At 39.9% G+C, this 15,337-nt stretch overlaps 1 long non-coding RNA gene across 1 annotated transcript in view; it reads left to right on the forward strand.

The window, feature by feature from the left end:
* The window catches only part of LOC120234275, a 74,136-nt gene that overhangs the window by 36,841 nt on the left and 21,958 nt on the right, over positions 1-15,337 (forward strand). The window contains exons 2-3 of the long non-coding RNA XR_005529041.1: positions 13,090-13,391; positions 14,347-14,418. This is a non-coding gene — a long non-coding RNA (uncharacterized LOC120234275). The remainder of the gene's footprint in view (positions 1-13,089; positions 13,392-14,346; positions 14,419-15,337) is intronic.

Genomic DNA, 15,337 nt, shown 5'->3' on the forward strand with positions numbered 1-15,337 from the left:
ATGGGCACCTGGGTGGCTCAGTCGGTTGAGTGTCTGACTTTGGCTCAGGTCATGATCTCACGGTTTGTGGGTTCGAGCCCCGCGTCGGGCTCTGTGCTGACAGCCAGCTCAGAGCCTGGAGCCTGTTTCAGGTTCTGTGTCTCCCTCTCTCTCTGACTCTCCCCTGCTCATGCTGTCTCTCTCTCAGAAATAACTAAAACATTAAAAAAATTAAAAAAAAATAGATTCTTGCAAAGGGAAATTTCAGGAAAGACATTGCAGTTTCTTCAGAAGGCACTTGATAAAAACCATGCACCAAAACTAATTAGTTTCTGACAAGGAAATGTGTTTGCTAACAAGTGTCCCTGACTCTACCTCTCAGAGAATCAGCAAGCCTGACTTGGGTTTGCCTTAGTCAGAGTAAGATGAATCACTGTCTTTCACCAGTAAAGGAAAACCTTCAAAGGTTGCCACCCAAATAATGCTGATTTTCAAAAATAAATCGTTCTCAACATTTCCTTGGAATTAAGCATAGAAGACTACATGTATTTTTTTAAATGCCTGGATTTTTAGATTTATATATGGTATTTATGACTCCTCATAATATGACTACATGTGTTATTTAAAAATAAATGCTGAGAACTGTGGATTTCCTGTGATTCATTTTGTATACGTTGTGGCTCTTCATGGTTTGGTGAAAAAACAGAACTTTGGAGATTAAAAGAGAGCGAGAGAGAGAGCGAGAATTCTCTGTTTTTTCTGGACTGGTGCAGGCACAGTTTCTGGGCCTAAATGAAGAACTGATAGAAGGTTTATTTCTCCTCCTTGCCCCATCCTCATCACTCTGCTCTAAGGATTTTCACAGCTTCATCTCCATGCCTTGTGATGTGGCGGAGAAAAGCTCTGCAAAAGCTTAGTGGCCTGTGGGAAAGTGGCTCTTGCATAAGAAACGTTTGCGGAATTGCTTGTTTGACTTCTCTCCCCCATCCATCATGTTCTGCTGTATGGATTTTTTAAATTCAGAAAAAAAACCCCAAAATCAAAACTACTCTAGTTTATCTTCTGAAGAAGAGAAAAACATTCAGCTGCAACACGCTGTGAACATTTTAGGGCCTGCTTCTCATTCCAGATGCATGGCGTGCCTAGCTGCTTAAGACTGAAAATCCCCTGCCGTGCTCCCTAAGCAGGCACAGAGAGCAGATTTCGTGAGCTCCTGGGCACAGTTCAGACTCTAGCTCTTAATGCTCAGTCATTAAAATTACTATAGGGGATATAACTCTATTGGGTGTTATTTGGGAAGATCACACTGAGCAGCATCTTCCTAAATATGGTTTGGAAAGGACTGGATCTCACTTTAGCAACAAGGATAGGGGGTGCTTGGAATGGGGCTTAATCACTTTGGTTTGGAAGATGCTGCTCTTTGAGCAGAAAGCTTTGCTCCATTGCACCATCAGCTTCAATGATTCTGGAAACTATGGACATGGAAAGAGATGTTAAAGGGTTCATGGTCCTTTTGGAAATTCAGAGCTGGCTAGGGGCAGTTGGGTGGCTCAGTCAGTTAAGTGTCTGACTTTGGCTCAGGCCATGATCTCACCGTTCATGAGTTCAAGCTCCACATCAGGCTCTATGCTGACAGCTCAGAGCCTGGAGACTGCTTTGGATTCTGTGTCTCCCTCTCTCTGCTCCACCTCCACTCATGCTCTGTCTCTGTTTCTCTCTCTCTCAAAAAAAAAAAAAAAACCCCACACATTTAAAAAGTTAAAAAAAAAAAAAGTTCAGTGCTGGCTAGATGTTTTATATAAACCAGGCTAGGTGAGTCATGTAGTAGCACGTGGTAGATAAGCAATTGCTGGAAATTCTCATCTAAGAAGATCAGAAGATTTGCATGAAGGCCTGGTGGCAATTGTAGCAACCGTACAAACTGCTCAAGTGTGAACGTTAAACTTTGTGAAACGTTCAGCTCTTGGTGAATGAGACCCTTCTGAATTTTTTGCTCACTTTTTGATGACTCATCCCTTTTAAGACTAAGCTGTCATCATTCTCTTAACAGTCATATTGTTTTCCCTGTGATAAATATACATTCATTTAATGAGGACATGTAGGAATTTGCAGCATGAAATAAATCTTTTGGAGAAAAAAATCTGTACAGTATGCCTGATTTCTGGAGGTGATTTTATTCCTATATTACTGCTTTGTTCTTGTATCTCTTACTGTCAAACCCTCTTGCCCTTAAAAGATCACTCATTTTTGAGTTGAATTAATCCACTAACTCTTTGCTTACAGAGAACCCTCCAGGCTGTGCCAACCCAGGGAATAAGAGACTCAATATCTGATATTTAAACATACATAACAGCACATAAAAGTTATAGGTGGTAGTCCACCTATTGGAGGTAGTCAACCTCCTTTTAAAAGCCATCATTGACTAAATGTGCAGCTTATATGTCTGGTAATCTAACTTACAGTATTAATTTCAAGTATTTGATGTATTTTTCCTTAGAATTATACTTGGCTGTCAGTTTTCAAGTATGAATTTTTGGTTTAGAAATATGGTCACTGAAGACCTAAGACCTTCCTATTTTGTTTTAAATCTTTTCATTTATTTATTTTTTAGAGAGGGAGAGAGTGTGCATTTGAGACGGTATGGGGGGGGTGCTGCTGAGAGGGTGAGATAGAGGGAAAGGGAGAGACAGAATACTAAGAGGGCTCCATGGGAACGTGACATGGGGCACGATCTCATAATCTTGAGATCATGACCTGAGCCCAAATCAAGAGTCGGATGCTTAACTGACTGACTCAGTCTCCCCCTTCCTATTTTGTTTTAATTGGTTAAAAATGCACTGTAGAACGAAGAGGGGACACTTAAGTGGGAAAAAGAGTTAACTGATTTCTTCTTTCCAGAAATACAGGAAACCATAACTGGATTTGCTAAAATGGGGAACAAGGGTAGCATGTGTGAAACCAAGGTAGGTTCTTATGAGAGGCAATATCCAAAAGTGAAACCAAAGGCCAGCAGACAAAAGGACTTTTATGAGTTCAGGAAGCAAATAGTCAAAATTATAAATGAAGAGGTGGCCCAGGCTTAGGTAGCTTATTGGCAAGTTCTAGCAAGCCTTAAGATATAGATGATTCTTACATTATGTGATCTGTTTGAGAGCATAGAAAAAGATGGAAGCCTTTAAACATGGCTAAGTATTCCACCCCAAATCTCATTGAAATGACACAAAAAATATAAAAAGTAAGAATAATTGACAACAGAGCTAAGAAAACAAGGGTACCACTAGCAGGCTCAAAACAGGGAGAAATTCTTGAAAAGTTTTTGAGAAATATATACTCCTGGGTTGCTCAGTCGGTTAAGCTTCCGACTTCGGCTCAAGTCATGACCTCACCTGTTAGTGAGTTCCAGCCCCACCTCGGGCTCTGTGCTGACAGCTCAGAAAACCTGGAGCCTGCTTCAGATTCTGGGTCTCCCTCTCTCTGCCCCTCCTCCACTCATGCTCTGTCTCTCTCTGAAAAATAAATATAAAAATTTTTTTAAAAAAGAGAAAAGCATAGGAGATAAAACTGGCAGAAAACCTTCCAAAACAGAAAAACGCCTGAAAGCTCAGGAGATGAAAAGAAGACATTTTAAAATTTTTGGTTTCTTTTTAAGAGAGAGAGAGGGGGCACAAGTGGACGATGGGCAGAGAGAGATATTCTCAAGAGAGGCAGAAGGAGAGGAAGGGGAGGAGAGAGAGAGGAGCAGGGCTCACCTGAAGTGAGCACGAGCTCACTCAATGTGGATGTGGGACCTGAGCTGAAGTCAGATGTTTAATGACCACCGAACCACCCAGGCACCCAAAGAAGACATTTTTCAAGGTGAGTTTTTTAAAAAATATTTTTATTTATTTCTAGGAGAGAGAGAGAGACAGCGTGAGCAGGGGAGGGTCAGAGAGAGAGGGAGATACAGACTCTGAAATAGGCTCCAGGCTCTGAGCTGGCAGTCAGCACGCAGCCCGATGCGGGGCTCGAACCCACGAACCGCGAGATCATGACCCAAGCGAAAGTCGGACGCTTAACCGACTAAGCCACCCAGGCGCCCCTCAAGGTGAGTTTTTAAAAGCAGAACTCCAGGAAAAGCATATGAGGAAAGAAGGAAGGAAGGAAGGAAGGAAGGAAGGAAGGAAGGAAGGAAGGGAGGGAGGGAGGGAGGGAGGGAGGGAGGGAGGGAGGAAAAGAATGGACCATGAGCAGGGACAGGTAATTATTTAAATATTACAAATGAGCTGCATCTGAATCTCAATCTCAATAGAGTTACCTGGTGTTGGTCACTAGGATCAAGCCAGCAGTATAGCTTTCTAGATGGAAGTGGGAGCTTTCACATAGAAAACTCTCAGAGTGGACCCTCAGACCAGAGAAGGCTTTAGATAATCTAGAGTTAATCAAGATCAGAGAAACGAAGTCCTGCATCCAGATGGTAATTTACTTGTAGACCTTAAATGAAAGTTCACCTGATCCCACACCTACCTCCTTCCCAGCCATTATCCCTATAATCAGAATCTGCTTTTCAACAGGTAGAGGAATAGGAATTCTACAGTCAGTTGGGGAACTATCAACGAAATAGAATTTTTTGAGACACAGATAATAATAATTTTAACATAAGTTTAGTTAAGATTCTCTAAGAGATCCAAAAATACTGAAGTTCATTAAGCAATAACAAAAAAAGCTATTATGAAAAATAATTATTTTTAAAAAATTAAAAACATTTGGGGGCACACCCAGGTTTTTTAATTTTAGTATTAAAATTTTTTTAAGTTTTATTTATTTATTTTGAGAGTGAGAGAGCTTGAGCAGGGGAGGGGCAGAGACAGGGAGAGAGAGAATATCAAGTAGACTCTGTGCCATCAGCATGGAGTCTGATGCAGGGCCTGAACTCACAAACCACGGGATCATGACCTGAGCTGAAATCAAGAGTTGGACGCTTAACCCACTGAGCTACCCAGGTGCCCCAGACCCAAGTTTTTAAAAAGAAAAATTGAAAATATTTATTTAAAGAATCTAAGAAAAAGAAAAATAATAAAATAAACATTTTGAAAAAGCAAAAGAAAATGAGAAATGATACAAAACAAAAATTAATGAAAAGGAAAAACTAGCAAAAATGAAGTTAACCTGAGGATTCCATAGAATACAAAGCTGATTCCTTGGAAGGTAAAATGTAAGGTAAACTTCCGAGTAATTTGAATTAAAAACATAGCATAAATAACCAATATTAAGAATGAAAAAGGGAGAATTAATTATAGATACAGGAGAGATTTAGAAAGTCAAAATCTATTGGAAGAATAAAATATTATAACTAATTTGTATTTACCTAAGAATGCTAGAATGGCTTAATAAATGTTAGGAAATCTGTTAAGCATTTATAAAATAAGAGAGAAAGTCCATATGATCATCTTAATAGACACTATAAAAGCATATTAAAAATGAATGCCTGTATCTTTTGAAAAGTGTTAGCAAGTTAAGACTAGAAGGAAAACTTTCTTACTTGATATCAGATACTACAGTAAATATTATCTGTAATGGTAAAAAACTAGAAGCAATCCCATTAAATTCAAATTTAAACCCCCCCACAAAGATATCTGTAATTATCATTACTCTTTAAGAATGTATAGAGTTGGGGCACCTGGATGACTCAGTCAGTTAATGTCTGACTCTTGATTTTGGCTTAAATCATTTATCTCATGGTTTGTGAGATTGAGCCCTACATCAGGCTCTGCACTGATAGCTGGACAGTGTGGAGCCTGCTTGGGATTCTGTCTCCCTCCCTCTCTGCCCCTCCCCTGCTTGCTCTCTGTCTTCTCTCAAAATTAATAAAAATAAACTTAAAAAAAAAACCTAAAAGTCAAGAAGGACAAAGATTGACAAATGATTACAAACATTTTTAATGTATCAGTGTGGTTAAAGTTTCCATAGACATAGTTATGGGAGAAAACACCTGCCATGTATATAACAGACAAAGGATTACTACATATATGAAATAATCTTGTAAATTGATAAAAACAGTCAAAGAATATGAGCAGATAATTTAGAGAAAAAAATACAAATTTCCAAGATTCCAAGCTTCACTAGTAATGAAAGAGATGCAAAGTCAAATGCCTAGGTTTGGGGGTCTTTGTTGGGGTTTTTTTTCTTTTTGTTTTTTTTGTAGTTTATTGTTGTTGTTGTTGTTGTTGTTGTACTAATCTTGCTTACTGTTCTCTGAAGCTCCTGGATCTGTTGATGGTTGGGGAGTGTGGGAGGGGGTTGCTGTCTGTAATTCATTTTGAAAAATTCTTAGGCATTATTTTTCAAATATTCCTTCTGCCCTATTCTCCTTTCCTTGCAGTATTCTAATCACACACATGGTAGATCTTTTTATTTTATTTTTTTACATGTTAGCTCTTTTGATATTGTCCCACAGTTATGTTCAGTTTTTGAAAATTCTGTTTTCTCTTTGAGTTTCAGTTTGGGAAGTTCCTACTGAGTTACCTTAAAATTCACCAATTGTTTCCTCACTGTGTCCAGTACACAAGCTCACCAAAGATATTCTTAATTTTTTCACTTTTTCATTTCACAAAATGGCAGTTTTTCATTTTTAGTATTTCCTTTTGATTCTTATAGTTTTCACCTCTTTGTTGACATTACCCATTTGATCTTACATGCTGTCTATTTTTCTTTTCTTTTCAAGTTTATGCATTCATCTGAGAGAGAGGGGGGGTGCGTTTGAGCAGGGGAGGGACAGAAAGAGAGAGAATCCCAAGCAGGCCATACACTGTCAGCATAGAGCCCAACGCGGGGCTCAAACTCACTAGCAGTGAGATCATGATCTGAGCAGAAACCATGAGTCTGAGGCTTAACGAACTAAGCCACTCAGGCACCTTCTATTTTTATATTAGAACTTTTAACATATTGATCATGGTTATTTTAAATTCCTTACCTGATAATTCTATCATCTGTGTCATATCTAAATTGATTACGATGCTTATTTTGTCTCTTTAGATTGTGTTTATTCTTGTCTTTTAATATGTCTTATAAGCCAGATATGTTGTATTTGTAATAGGTACTGAGGTGAATAGGCCTTAAAATGAAGATTTATGTTAATCTGGTTTAGAGTAGGCTATGTTTAATGTTTGTCGTAGTTATAAGTTCCAAAGTCCTCTAGTATCCTTATTTGTATGTCTTCTTTTGGTTCTGGGGGTTCCCTTTGTACTCGAGAATCTGGGTCTTGCAATTCTCTCAGTTGTAATCCACTGGAGGCTTACTGGTAAGGTGGTGAGGTATGGGGGAGGGGAAGTGTTCTATAATCTTCTGATTAAATCTCAGTCTTTTGGTGGGCCTGTGTCTTGGAAGTTTGGCCTTCATAGGTGTTTCTGTCTCTCTCATAGGATCCTCCTCCCGTATATTCCATTCCTACTGTCTGGTTAACTATGTTTTTTGGGTTTGTTGTAGGTGAGACTGAAAGGCTAGGTGCCGGAGAAGGGTGGAAATCCCGGACTGCAGGTGGGACAAGCTCTCTTTAGTGTCTCAGGAAGGTAGATCTCTGTTATAGAGAAGGACCCAGGAAGGTTGTACCATCGCTACTTTTCCCATCCCCCTGCCGAGGCCAATGGGGAACGTCTCTCAGATGCTCACCATGAGGATCCTGGGGAAGAAAGACCTCAAAGTTGCGAGGCTCCCATATGATTAAGGCCCCAGGCATTTCTCACTGTCACACTAGTCCACATTCAGCCTCCGGTAATTCATCACAATTAATAGTGAAGTCAAGTGGTCTCACCCTTATCACTCCAGTGGCTTCTGTTGAATCTCTCTGGATACACTTGTCTCTCCTGATTTCAGAGTGTGGTTTGAGTTGAAACTTCAATTCTCTGATGGATCTAAGAAAAGTCACTGATTTTCAGTTTGTCCAGCTTTACCTTGTTGTGAGGATGGGATGGGTGGCTTCTAGGTTTTTTACATGTCAGAGTGAAAACCAAGAGTCTGCAAACTGAAATGAAATCTCATTTTTGGCCTACCAGATTGGCAAACTTAAGAATGATTATATTCAGTAGTAGAGAGAGAGGAAGGAAGTGAGCATTCTCATATGGTGTCATCTTTGACAGGATGGGAATCTAAATAGGGTGTCATCTTTGTTTTCTTAAAAAAATTTTTTTAATGTTTTATTTTATTTTTTGAGAGCCAGAACATGAGCAGGGGAGGGACAGAGAGAGAGAGAGGGAGACACAGAATCCAAAGCAGGCTCCAGGCTCTGAGCTGTCAGCACAGAGCCTGATGCTGGGTTCAAAACCACAAACGTGAAATGATGTTCTGAGCTGAAGTTGGTCAATCAACTGACTGAGCCACTCAGGTGCCTCGGGTGTCATTTTTCTTAAAGGCAATTTCACATTATCAAAGTTTAAGATGCACAACCCCTTTGACCTAGCAATTCTACTTCCAGGATTCTATTCTACAGATAAGCACACACAAATGTGAAACTATACATGGACAAGAACGTTTGCTAAATAATTGCCTTTAATAGAAATAAATTGGATACACTACAGTCTTATCAGTAGAAGAATGGTTAAAAAAATACTCAGCAACTGTATTTCATGTATTCCATGGCCATTGTATAACCCACTAAAAACATAGGTAGATTACTATAGTAAAATGATAGCACATCCATGACATTGCTCCATGAAAAAACATCAAGTAGCAGAACAGTATGTGAATATGATATTATCTTTGTAAAAACAAAACAAGCAAAACATTGTGTGTGCATGGGGCACGGGGGTGGGTGTGCATAGACATGTATTTGTATCTGCTTAGAAAAGAGTCTGGAAGTAGAGACATCAAATTCCAGAGTTTAATAGCTTCTCCTCCAGCAAGGAGGAGAAGCATTCCATTTTAGACCAGATTAACATGTTTTAAAGCAAACATGTGTTACTTTTATAATCAAAAACACAAACACAAAGAAAGCAGCTCCTGTTCCTCAATTAAAGAGAAAGCCGTCTGGGAAAAGATGGCAATAACCTTTAGTTCATATTTCTAAACAATTCTAGGAATCTTAAACAAGTTGCATTTTTGTCTAAGTAAAAAACCTCTTGGGAATGTAGTAGGGAAGGAAAGCCACTTCTCTGCCAGTGGAACGGGCTGGTTAACCTTGGCCTGTGTAAGAGTGAGTGCAGGAACTATGTCCATCGTACTTGTCATGGTCACTCCAGCATCTAGTCTATGTCAAGCACTTAGCAGGGTCTCGGTATGTATTGGTTGAGTTAATAAATTAAACAAACAAACAAGACAACAATTCTGTGACAAATTATTATACCATATACAATAGGGAAATCTGGTAAGCAGTTGATCAGAAGTTTTTCTGTTCTTACTGAGTTGAGATACTAGTCTCAAATTCTAGAATTTAAATAGGAAGTTATTAGCACCAATGCAATGTTAAGGAAATTAGCCAGACTGAGAAAGAGTGCTGCTCATTGACTGAGAATCTTTCTCATACTGAAATAGCAGTAGAAGTTGCCAAGGTAATTTTCTCTCTGCCAGCTCACAAAAAGGATCACTGACTCAGGAAATGATCTAAATGTTTAACATTTTAGGTTTAATTTTTACATTCAAAAAGTAATATAGCAAGTGAGGCCAGAGTCAGGAGGACCTGGGGGTGTCCGTGGGTTAGAGTCTGTTACCACAGGCTCCAGGATAAAAAGAGGGGAGACATAGGTTTATTGAACACCTCCTAACTACACACTGAGGCACTGGATTAGTCACTCAGCACATGGTACCTCATTTAATGTCACAACAAGCTTGTGAAGTGTTGTCATCATCTTATAGATGAAGAAACTGGGATGTGGAGACTTGGGTAACCCGTCTCAGGGCACACAGGCAGAACATGGCAGAGCTGGGATTTGAATGTAGATGGGCCTGGATCCAAAGCCCATGGTCATCTCCGGAGCCACTGGACTCTGTCCTGGTTGGTGTTGGCATGGCTCGCCTATCATGTTAACATGAGAGCAGTCCCTAGAAGACTCCTAAGGGCTTGGTTACTAAGAACTGACTAGATTGGGCCATCACCTCCATAGAACTAACCCAGAGATTTTACACACAGATGTAAGATCCCCACCCCATCTTTAAATTCTAGAAGCTAAGGGGAAATGACTCGGTATTACCAAACAGGACTCTCTACATCATGAATAAACACAGGTGTGCTGTATATTCCCCCAAATTTGTCCCAGGATACAGAGCAACCCCCCCCCCCCCACCGGTGAGACAAGTCACAGTTCCCGAAGAACTGCTTACAAAGGTGTCAGTGATGCAGAGACAGTCACTTGTTATAAATACCCTCATGGAATAAAGATCTTCATTTACTTTTCCATAATATTTGCTAACTCAGATGAAATGCTTTTCATCTTTATTTTCACCACAGAGGAAAGCTGACATATCAGAGTGCTGCAGTTTTCAGCATGTTTATGCCACCTTAGATTCTTTCTCTAATGTACTTCACGTCCAGTGTTTTGACTCCCTTTACATCATGTTAGGTACTATCTCTGTTTTCATGACACGCTGCCCTGACCCTCGAATGTTAGAGTGCATCCTGGCCTGGTCCTGGGCTTCCTACTTTTCTCTCCTCCCATGGCGTTACATATTTTTCACATGCTGATCATGTATATTATTTCACATGAAATAAAACACTTTTATCTCCCTGGCTCTCATGCCTCCAGTCCAATGTCCAACAGAAATCTTCCATATAAAAGGGCTACAAAGAGTTCTCGCTCCCTACCTTCACCTCGAACCTATTCCTACCCTCCACCTGAATCCAGTTCCCCATCTCACGATGCTACCATTCACTCTGTTATTCAAACCTTAGCACTTAACTGGTTTCCCACCCTTCCCTTGCCCCATATCTAAGTCTTCAGCATGTTGGAGGCTCTGCCTCCAGAGCATCTCAAATCCATCCACTTTATTTCATGTCACTGCTGGTATGAAGCCACCAGTCTCTTGCCTCAACTACTCTAAGCTGGCCTCCTTGCTTTCATCTTTTTCCTGTAAAGCAGCCAGAGCAATAACTTTAAAACACAAATAATATTAATATATTGTCTGAAATCTTTAAATGGTTTCCAGTTTTACTTCACCATGGTCTAAAGGACTTGCATTATGCAGCCCCTACCTACCTATACGACTTCATTTCCTCTATCTCTGTTAAGCCACAGCCCTGCAGTCACATTACCCTTCTTCCTATTCCTTGAACATGCCAAGCCTTTCCCTTGGGCTTCTCTGGATACTCCTCAGATTCTCCCCCAGACTTTCCAGGGATGGGACTTCCTCACTCAGGTCTCAGTTTACACGTTACCTCCTCCGTGGTTCTGCCATGACTACTCTAAAGTAGTTAGCCTTTATTTTACTGGTCATTCCCTAACACGCATCCTATTTCAGTTTTTTAAATAACACTTATAATTATCTAACATTACTTTTTCAGGGGCACCTGGGTGGCTCAGTTGGTTAAGCGTCTGAGTTCAGCTCAGGTCATGATCCCACAGCTCGTGGGTTCAAGTCCCGCGTTGGGCTCTGTGCTGACAGATCAGAGCCTGGAGTCTGCTTCAGATTCTGTGTCTCCATCTCTCTCTGCCCCTCCCCTGCTCATGCTCTGTCGCTCTCTCCTTCAAAAATAAATAAACGTTAAAACAAAAAATTGTTTCAGGGACACCTGGGTGGCTCAGTCGGTTAAGCGTCCGACTTTGGCTCAGGTCATGATCTCACGGTTCCTGGGTTCGAGCCCCGTGTCAGGCTCTTTGCTGACAGCCAGCTCGGACCCTGCTTCGGATTCTGTGTCTCCTTCTATCTCTGACCATCCCCTGTTCATGCTCTCTCTCTCTCTCTCTCTCTCTCTCTCTCTCTCTCAGAAATAAACTTAAAAAACATTTAAAAAATTGTTTTAACTACTTTTTAAATTACCTGTTTATTGTTTGCTTCCCCTGTAGAAAGACCCCTCCATGTGAGCGGGATTGTCTCTTGCTCAGGGCTGTATCTCTAGAACTAAGACTCTTTCTTTTACTGAAATCGTGTAAGTTGCCAGGGCAATTTTCTTTTCTGCCAGCCTACAGAATGTTAGATCACTGACTCAGGACATGACTAAATTAGTAATATTTTAGTTCTAATGTCTGCATTAAAAATAATGTAGTAAACGGGGCCTGAATTAAGATTCTAGGGGCGCCTGGGTGGCTTGGTCGGTTAAGCGTCAGACTTTCGCTTAGGTCATGATCTCGCGGTTCGTGGGTTCGAGCCCCGCGTCGGGCTCTGTGCTGACTGCCAGCTCAGAGCCTGGAGCCTATTTCAGTCTGTGACTCCCTCTCTCTCTGACCCTCCCCTGTTCACGCTGTCTGTCTCTCTCTCTCCTAGAAATAAATAAAACATTTAAAAAAAAAAAATTAAAAAAAAAAGATTCTAAATCAGAATCAGATTAGCAGAGAAAAGGGGTTCAATAAAAGTGTATGGACTATTAAAGGTACTATTGATTGAATGTGAATACAAAGGAGTGAAATGCTGCCCGTTACTAATCTGAGGCTATAATTATGATACACGAACGTCGTACTCATTTTACAGCATTCTAATTAAATGAAGAATTCTAGCTTGTATTTAAAATATACGTTGCATTATGTCACCACTTACTGTCACACCAGTTGAACATTGCAAAACATTGACCACTTAAATTCATCCAAAGGAGAAAAATATGGGGCAAATCTGCCTTCCCCCTAATAGTAAACAGCTGTGCTTGCTGAACTTTCCCGTTTGAATCTCATCACTTTGAACGTCTAGCATCACTTCTAAAAGCTGAGATGGCCAAATACAGGCTTCCCTAATTAGTGACTTCCACCTCACCTTGAAAACAGTGCTCCCCAGATAGCTAAACAGGACTGTGGCAGTCCTGGCTTCTAGCTAATGAGCTGGCAGTAAAGAGGGCTGGTTGCTTTTTGAACAACACCTTTCCTAAGCAGAGGCCCGTGGTGAGAAGTCATCCTTCTTGGTAGGGGTGGAAACATTGATTTTGCTCTTTTATTCCCCCTCGCAAACAGTAATATATTATTTATTCTTTTTACTCACTTGTTATCACTTGTTATCTAAAAGCAAAGATGCAAAATGCCGGAACACCATAGAAGCCTGAGGTTTCCTTTTGCCTCCTAAGGAGGACTTCTAAATAGAGGCATTTTATAAACAGCTGCATGTTCTTTTGGAGAGGAAATTGGAGGAACTGCCTGGCTGAAGAAAATGAAACGCGGAGCTGTATGATGTCTTTTCTTCTGATAAATTATGGGTAAACCTGAAGGAGCAGAGGAGACAAGTGGTCTTTTATTATCTGCAAACTAAGCCTGAGGAATGTGGGATGGCCCAGAGCAACTTCTGCAAATTGAAGTGGATCTTCTTTAACTGTAAGTTAAAAAGCAACAATATAAACTTAAAAACAGTCTGGATAAGTTGTAAGGAGGAGCCATTCATTTCCGTTAGATTTCTCCTGATTAGGTCTGTGGATCAGCTAAATTGGGTACAGTTGTCTTTTGCGGGGTGTAAGAGATTTATTTCAGATTTCTACGTCACCAAAGAGTGCAAAGTGAGTTCAAGTCAGATTCCACATAGATTTGGAGGAAAGAGAACATACAAATCATAATGAATGAAGTAGAGAAAGATTTCCTGAGGAGTCACAGCAGTTACATTCTTTGGGCTATTTTTTTAATTTTAAATCTGGATAGGGGGATGCAAGATGAGTTACACCTGCAAGGGAGTTAGGCTCCGCTGTTTGTTCTTGAGATTCAGGGAAACCAAAAACGAATTTGGGTTTAGTTGAGGTTTCTGCACATATCAGAATGAAACCACAAAAGGTCATAGAAATTCAGAGTTAGAGAAGGCTTTGAGTATCTTCTACCCAATTTATAAATGAGGATACAAGTCCAGCTTTTGGCATGGAAACTGACCATACTAAAGGCAGAAGGCAAGTCACTTTTAGGTTCACATCACTTTCCCTTTAATCTCTTTTCTGTCTACCTCTCTCGTCTTTAAGTTGGAAATTCTCAACATACTTGAGACTACAGTGGTCTGACATAGCTTAGGAAAGGATCTGATTTGAATTCAGGTTATAGTTGGAGACACAGCCACAATTACAAAATGTAAAACCAATTAGGAAAACAAAGTTCAGTAGAAGGGACTCGTACTTAGATTTTCATGAGTGTTTCTGTTTTGTGTATCAAGGGAATTCTTTATTTCTAAGACATTTAACAGATAAAGAGAATGAAAAGAACTTTGGTATGATTCAATGGTGGTGGTTTCAGTTGATTTTAATTTCATCAATGAGCTAATTATCTATTATTCTGTTCCTCAAACACCAACCAGCCCATCAAATGCCACCTATTTGCTTCCTGCCTCTGTATTGCCAAAGAGAAGCTGGAGACAATGAAGTTTCAGGTATGCTGGTCTACTGGGTATGGAGTACTTGGATACTGACATTTTGATTTGCAAGTCATTAGGAAATATTTAAAATTATTGTGAGTCAAATTATTTCTAAAGACATGATGACCCCAAAACCATCTCCTAGAACTCAGGCCCATGATCACTGAAGCCAGCTGAGAAAAATGAAAACTCCTTTTTTTTTTTTACTAACTCATATTCTACCTTTGTCTAAGAAAAAAATAGCTATCTTTACAAGAAAACAATCTCTTTCCTCAAAAAAGTGCTCTCTGCATTACTTGTAATAATGAACCTTGGAAACGATCTTAATATCCAATAATAAAGTAGTGATTAAGTAAATCATGGCATATAACCTACATAAAGTATTGTGCAAAAGTCCAAGTTGACAATTAGGGAAGCTACAGAAATATGGACATATTTAATTATTATGCATTGACTGTCTACTGTATTCTAAAACTCTCCTGGACAGTGGAAATAAAGGAGTACCTCAAATAGCTTAGTAGTAGAGGAATCAGACACAGATAAGCATTTCAAAAAGAAAGGACTGCGAAGATGGAGGGCTAGATGCACGTTTTGGGAGCTATAAGCCATTCAGTATGGCTGGGAAGATGGGGGTGGGGATGAGGTGGAGGGGGGAGCCAGAGAGGAAGACATGGGCCAGATTGAGGAGGCCTTGGATTTATTCTGTAGATAAAGAGGTGTTATTGTAAGTTTTAACAGGATAAAATACATGCTACTATAGTCATGTATTCATGTATTCATTCATTCACTTGATTATTTGTTAATTTGAGGATCACTTATTGAGTGTATTCATTGTGATAAACTCAGGTACTATAAAGATGAATAAAAAATGATCTCTACCTCTGAGAGGCTAACAACCTTAGAGGTGGGACAGTCTCATATAGGAAAATCATTG

This window comes from Hyaena hyaena, unplaced genomic scaffold (genome assembly GCF_003009895.1).
Source record: "Hyaena hyaena isolate Hyena2069 unplaced genomic scaffold, ASM300989v1 scaffold_105, whole genome shotgun sequence".
NCBI classification, from domain to species: domain Eukaryota; kingdom Metazoa; phylum Chordata; class Mammalia; order Carnivora; family Hyaenidae; genus Hyaena; species Hyaena hyaena.